The following is a 7,484-nucleotide window of genomic DNA, read 5'->3' on the forward strand; positions in this document are numbered from 1 at the left end:
AAAAAAAAAAAAAAAAAAAAATCTGGACACCTGCTTCAACTGCTTTCTCAGTTACCCGACACTGGATGAACAACTGATGGATGGAAAGTCTATAGACATCTTTCCCAACAGTAGCTTGAAATTCCTGTTTTATCCAAGTACACATCTATTTTGTTGGGTAACTTTACCTCATTCTAGTTTCCAACACTATAGGCTAAAGGTGCTTCTTGGAAATTTCTGTCGTCATTTTAGATGGCGTGAGAAGAAACTGTTGACTAGACCTTAGAAACCGTGTCTTCTTTGGTAAATTTACCCATCAAAGTATATTTTGTGCATTCCTTTCAATAAGTTTTCAATGTTCTTGGTTCCTGCAGTGCATTATGATAGAAAAGGATTTAAAACATGTTTATTTTTGCCAACTGAATCCCCTTTAAAAGAAAACTCCATGTTTGGTCTAAACCAATAATTAAGTCACAAAGTTTAGATTTTATGTGTTTATTGTTAGCTCTCTAAATTTGACTACTCTCACTTTTGGCAAATTTTCAAGCATAATTTTCTTGTCCAACTGGTATATATTTTTGAAGCTTGCATCATAAGATCCTCCATGGGATTTTTTTTCTAAATTTAATTCTCTATTTTTTCTTCAATTTCAAATTCTACATTCTATCAAAGCTCATTGCTTTGCTTTTTTTTTTTTTACTTTTTTTTTTTTACTGTATAGCCACAGACATCGCAGCATGGATTTTTTTCTCTTAACACAAATTAAACACAACTTGCTGTCAAACTGCTCCAGGAATCTTTCAAAATGCCAGAGACTAAACCATCTTAATTTTTACTCCCCTAATTTTGAAGTCTTGGTGTTACATTTCACTCTAGTTTTTGGAAAAAATGTAATTAAAAAAATATTTATTTCTGTCTTCAATTTTTTTATTTAGTAACAATTGGAGCATAACAGTTCATGGTTCCTCCTCCTTCCTCGGAATTCTCTTTATTTTCTTAAGGCTTCACTCAGGAACATCCCTTGCTGTTGGCAATTACTCCCAAATTCATCTGCCAGAACTGCTATCTGCTAACATCAAACACGTTCTTCTGTATTTCACAATATGTCACACAAACCCTTAAGTCAACAAAGTCTAGGATTCATTCTAAGAACCAACCCTCTTACGGCCAAGCCCAGAGCCACATTGTAGATTTATTTTTCCCTGCTGCTAAACCCTATGGATTATTTGCCCCAATCGAGGAAGACAAATGCTGTGCTTGTCTCTGTTTTAAAATGTTACAACCCCTCTTTGGAATGCACTTAACAGTTAAAAATGTTGTCCCTACGTTCCCTTTAAAGCTCAACTCATAAAAGATCCACTTTTTGTCCCTTTTTATTTACTTTTCTGCGACTTCTTGTCTTAGTTGATGCATTTTTGCATCTGTTCCTTTAATTTTTTTGGATCCAAGTTTGTTTATTGTGTCTTAATCTGAAAGTTTCTATTTCCAAAAAGAGGTATTTAACTTTTTATAAATGCCTTTGATAGTAAGGAATTGGGTTGCACAATGCTCATGCAACTGTTGCTTCTTTAAATAAACTTAACAATGACAAATTTTCTCATACTTCAACACGTTTTGCAAAAACAATCAATGAAAAAAACAGGTTTTGTTGAGCCCAACTGCATTCTATTTTTAACAGCTGTAACCCTCTGCTGAAATTTAACAATAACAACTCGTTTCCATGTAACTTCAGCCGAAACTGCTGGCAGTTACTAATGGTCTGAAGGCTACATTTTGGGCTGTAAATACCCGCAGTTTGACACTGAAAACTCTCAGATTATACATTTGTCTATTGATCTACAGTCACCACTTGCCCAAGAACCTCCAGGGAAGTAATTTTCAAATGAAAACATGTCAGATTTATCTGCTTAAAGGTAGATACAGCGGTGTACATTCTTGGAAAGCATTACTTCGGTTGACATTATTCCTAGAAGTCAGGTGTGCTGTCTCAACATGCACAACCACCTAATTACTCAAACAAAAGATGCTTTCGGTGATCCTAATCTTGAATGTCAAAAGGCAGCTGTTTCTACGCATTTATCATGTTATGAAAGCATTGCTGTGCAATTTCAGTTCAGTACTGATAAAAAAACAAAACAATGAAAAATTATTTAAATATGTCATTTTATGACAGTTGCATAAAAAGGAGACCAAAACATTCGGTTTTTCCACTATTTGGTATAAACGTTTAATAGATGAAAAGGAAATGAAAAGCAATTTAACAGACAAAAAGGTTAAATTAGGACTGTTTTCCAATAAAGGCAGATTTAAAAAGGGGAAATCAAGAGGATCACTGACTAAATGGATCATCTCAGAGCCCAGACGCTAAACAGACCATACCTCTCCCTGCGTTCCTAAAACACCCCAAATACATCTGTTGCAGGATCGTGAAGAATGAAGGGAGGCCAGGCAGGGATTTTGGAATGAAGACTAAAAAACACTCAGAGCCCGGCTGAAAAGACTAAAACATTAGAGATTATATGGAATGTCTTGGTTTAAGATAAAAGCATGTCTGAGTTCTGCATCATCTGGTGTCAATAAATATATATTTCTGGAGCAGGCAGCCAATAGTTTTTTGCATGGGATCCAAGTATAAAAAAAATATGTTTTCATGCCCCATCTTCTTTAAAAAACTGACATTGTCAAAATACTTCAAAGTGGTAAACATAGTTTTTATGTGAACTCCTTGGAGACACTGATCAAAACAGATTTCTCTTGCAAGCTAAAAAAAAAAATCTTGTTTTTATCACAAATACTGGTCCTTCTTGCAAGGAGGTTTTGGTAGAGTATGATTAAATAACTTAAATAAGCTTCATTAAGTGTCAACATAAACATTTTAATTAAATAAATAAACACATAAGAAAGATTTTTTCTTTGGGCTTGGCCAAAATCTGAAGTTTCTCCGAAATCCTCAAGTTCCAGTCCTCATCCCTTCAGCTCTGAGAAATGATTGCTTTCATTTGCCACTAAATTTTATGACGACAGGAGTCTGAGTCAATTCTGTAACCAGGAAAATGTGTGTTCAAGTGATCGCTGTGGGTGAGCCAGTCAAGTGACAGTTGGGGTGTGTAGCAGACAAACAAATCTGATGCCAGGTTTTCGGAGAATAGTGCATCAAGACACAAAAACAGCTCAAATGAATCCCAGAACCCCTTCTGTGTAATGTCACTAACTTAATATCACTTTACTCCCAACATCTGTTAGAAATAGAAATTTCATGGGGGTTTTTCCAGAGAACAGTTTTCACACGACAATCCATCTTTTTGACACGGTTAGTCTGAGCTGATAAAGTTAACCTAGTAAAGTTGGATAAGTGATCGACTGCACTTTACGGGAACCAAATAATGTTTTCCAAGGTTGATGCTTGAAGTCCACCTGTTGTGTTCTACTTGCCCCTCAGATTAAAGCTGGTCTGATCTGGCCCCCCATATGCAGAGGAGTGTCTAGGCTGCTGTTGAACTGCAGAGATACTTGAAGTTGTTTGGTCTTCAGAAAATAATAGATTTTTAAAAACCTGATGAGTCAACATCTTATACATTGATTGTATAAGAGGACTAGACTGAGCGACTCCTCCCTCCTAACATTCCAAATGCAAAATGCCCACTGGCTCAGAGAAGCTGAAATCCTATAGATTTCTAATTTTTAAAAAATAAGCAGCTAATAGTCATATTTGTTCGAATAACCATTTTAGCTCTTCTAAGTGTCTAATCAATCTTTTCTTTAATTATTTTCTCTATTGCAAGTTATTCAAGTTATAAACTGGCCAATCAGATGCTCTTATTCAAAGTGAACATTTGATTGACAGATTCTCCTGAGCTCACTTTCAAGGGTGTGGCCTTCAAACAAGCTCACTCCTGATTGGTAAGTGTGGTCGTCATAGAAACGTTGATCAGACTGACGTAGACCAATCATTGCTCATTGACGTTGTCTGGCTCCAATAATAAGGCGTCTGTATTGTGAAAAAAATAACCGAATTGACTTCAGTTGGAGCTGAAAGTAAGAAAGAATTTTCTTTTGGTGAAATCCCACTCAGTCGATCCAGTTCTCTACAGTCAATGGGAAAAAGTATAATTGGTTGTGAACAGCACAACTGCTGTGAAGTCTACACCTACTGAGGATCATTTTGGTGTCTGATCTTTGACAGTTTTGTTAAGTGCTGGGTGGGCTTCAGCTGGTTACAGCAGGTCAACTGTTCCCCCACCTAGCAAGGCCAAGTGGGCCCCATATGGTTTAAAGTGAGCAGATAATGTGGGCCTCAATTGGATTTGTCTGCAGTTTCCATGGTTTCTTGTGTTTGCCCACATTGGTTCCGGAGGGACCAGCACCCTAGATGGCAACCCTTCCAGCTCTGTTCCCCCCGGGGTGTCGGTGCTTGCTTGCTTGCTCTCCCAAACCCCGGGCAGTGTAGCGAACTACACTGTCCAGTAGCTTAGCATAGCGAGCCAGCCCACTGAGTGCCCACTTAAGTCAATGTGGGAAAAACACAGATGTGGCCACCACGGAAACTGCGGGCAAACTCATTTGAGGCCCACATTTTCTGTCCACTGAAAACCATCTGGGGCCCACTTGACTTTGCTGGCTGGGAGTGCCCCTAAAAAGAAGGTCCCACTAACTCCCAACTCCCTTTACTTGTTAGGTCCTTTAGCTCAATTCTCTTTTTTTGCCTAATGGCAGAAGACATAGACACTTAGCCCTGTTCGAGTTGGTATACTTTAAAATTTGAGCGTAGGATGTCTTCTGTGAGACAGAACGAACAAGCTCACAGGCCTGTCGAAGCCAAACATTTACTGATGATCAAACCTGCCACAAAGCTTCAGGTAAACGGATAGGCTTAAGCAGCTGTTCCAGTGTTTTGCTCCTCTTATCCTGAGGGAGAAATCTACTAAAGGTGAACATATTGAGACAGATCATCAAATCTGGAGATAAGAATTTACTCATGTGAACAAAGCTTTTGACTCAAAGAGATTAAGAAAACTTCCACTAAGGTACATTAGTAAGTTTCCAAAACAGAACTTTTTCTATTTCTTTAAAATAGCTTGATAGTTTTTATCTTCTTTTGTTTTGAGTTTTCCATTGGATTTTTTTTTTTTTTTTTGCTAAATAAGACATCACTATGATCATGTATTAATCTGATAAAATTATCCAGAAGTTAAAATATTAAGCATGATGGGCTAAGCCAACTTTTTTGGGAATTTTCTGGTATGTTAAAAACGTATTTGCAACTAATTTGAAAGCTTATGGGAGTAGTAATACATGTTTTGTGACAGTTTTATGAATCTTTCCATCACCTGGTGGCCTTGTCTGATTTAAAGTTTGCAGTTTGAAACTTTTATAAACTCGTAGCAGAAGCTCAAAAGATTCATCTATATGCGCTAACAGCAGCAAAGAAAAATGTCCCTAGATAAGAATTTAATTTGTGGTAATTTCAATGACTTCTAATTTTTGCATATATGAACATTTTTACTTAAACTGCACCTTTTTCAGAATGTTTTCTATATTTGGATGTAGAAAATGTAACTATGCTTCTTCTTTCCGTTCTGCCAAAAAGCGAAAAAAAATTTGTTTTAAAAATATTAAACTTTAACACTGTGACTGGAGTGAAAACGAGGTAACCCAAGACCATCAAGAACGACACTGTCAAGGAGTCTAGTTCAGGGTTTTAATCCAAACAGAGGAAAGTGTAAAATAACCAAAGAACTTGGATGCTGAGACACTGAACTAGAGAAGAACAAATCTTTAAATGCACATGAGCACAATTAGAAGATGAGAAGCTCATGTGTTACCACAGGTGGCCTTGATAAGGAAAGGGTGTCCATGACAGGACCCTCCTGCCTACGTCCACCCACCAGATGGACGACGAGGTTGGTCAGGGTGTTCCCGATGGAAATGTGCAAAGAGGTCCCGGTCAAGAATGTGACGTTCCGGAAGCCATTGACAATCTGCTGGACCATAACCCTCCCACTCCACAAGGTACTGCACACCCCAGCCCACCTGCCTGGAAGCAAGCAGTTCCTTCACGGTGTAGACGGATCATCCATCCACAAGACTAGGAGCTGGGGGGTTCAAGGGAGCAGGTTGTGATGAAGAGTCCCGGTTAGGTTTTAACTTACTGACATGAAACACAGGGCGGATCCGAAGTTTGCGTGGAAGGTCCAGTTTAACAGCCACAAGATTGATAATCTGAACAATAGGGTAGGGGCTGATGTAGCGGGAAAGCAGCTTCCTAGTTCCTCCTTTCAACGGGACGTCAGCTGTTGAGAGCCACACCTTGTTTCCCACCTTGTATTCTGGGCCTGGCGACCTCCACGATTTGCTACAGCACTGAGCCTCTCTTGGTTCTGCAGCAGCCAGAGTCGGTACGTACTCCAGGTGTGCCGACAGCACCTTACGAAGGCAGCAGGACCAGAAGAAGAGGCTAACTGCTCCTGATTGGGAAACATGACCACCAGGTCTTCAGGTTCTTTAAGCATAGGGCAAGAGATTTAGTTTCCAGGTTTTGACTATAGCGCTCTACCTGGCTGTTTGTCTGGGGATGAAAACCAGAGGTCGTACTGACGGGGGGAGTGACCCGATTTTAGAACCAAGGGCCGCAGGGAGATTGGAACAAACAAACAGCCGACTGGGCATCCAGTGGGAACAGAAGCCAGATCAGGTACCGTGGCTTTCACTCTGCATTCCAGTGACCAGCGGCTGGCCCCCAACACCAGACGAGGAGGAACAATAGTGGTAATAGCAGCTGGGGCCACCAACTTCTCTTCCTGCTGGAACAGGCAAGACAAGGCGTCAGGTTTGAGGTTCTTGCTCCCCAGACGGAAGGACAGGGAAAAGTTGAACCTATCAAAAAAGAAGGCCCACCTCGCTTGGCAAGGGTTGAGGTGTTTGGCAGTCTGTATGTATTCAAGATTTTTGTGGTCGGTCCAGACCAGGAATGGCTACTCAGCCCCCTCGAACCAATGCCGCCATTCTTCCAAGGCCAATTTCACTGCCAGCAATTCTCTGTTCCCTGTGTTGTAGTTTCTCTCTGCAGGAGTGAGCTTGCAGGAGAAATATGCACAGGGATGGACCTTGTTATTGGACGCCCTCTGAGACAAAACAGCCCCAACTAAAGATTCAGATGCATGAACCTCCACAATGAATTGTTTGGAGGTGTCAGGCTGAACCATAGGGGCTGCACAGAAACGTCTCTTGAGCTTGGGAAATGTCAGAGCGGCCTCCTCACTCCAGGTAAAACGTACCTTGGCAGATGTTAGTCTATGAAGCGGTGCAGCCACGCCACTGAAGTCTCTGATAAAGTGCCTTTAAAAATTGGCAAACCCAAGGGAGTGTTGCTGTTGTTTACAGTCTAAGGGGACAGGCCACTCCAGGACCACTTCTGCCTTGGTTTTAGAATAGAATAGAATTGAAATACTTTATTCATCCCAGGTTGGGAAATTAGGCTGTTGCAGCATCAGGCATATACAGACAAA

This window comes from Oryzias melastigma, linkage group LG9 (genome assembly GCF_002922805.2).
Source record: "Oryzias melastigma strain HK-1 linkage group LG9, ASM292280v2, whole genome shotgun sequence".
In the NCBI taxonomy this organism is placed as follows: Eukaryota; Metazoa; Chordata; class Actinopteri; order Beloniformes; family Adrianichthyidae; genus Oryzias; species Oryzias melastigma.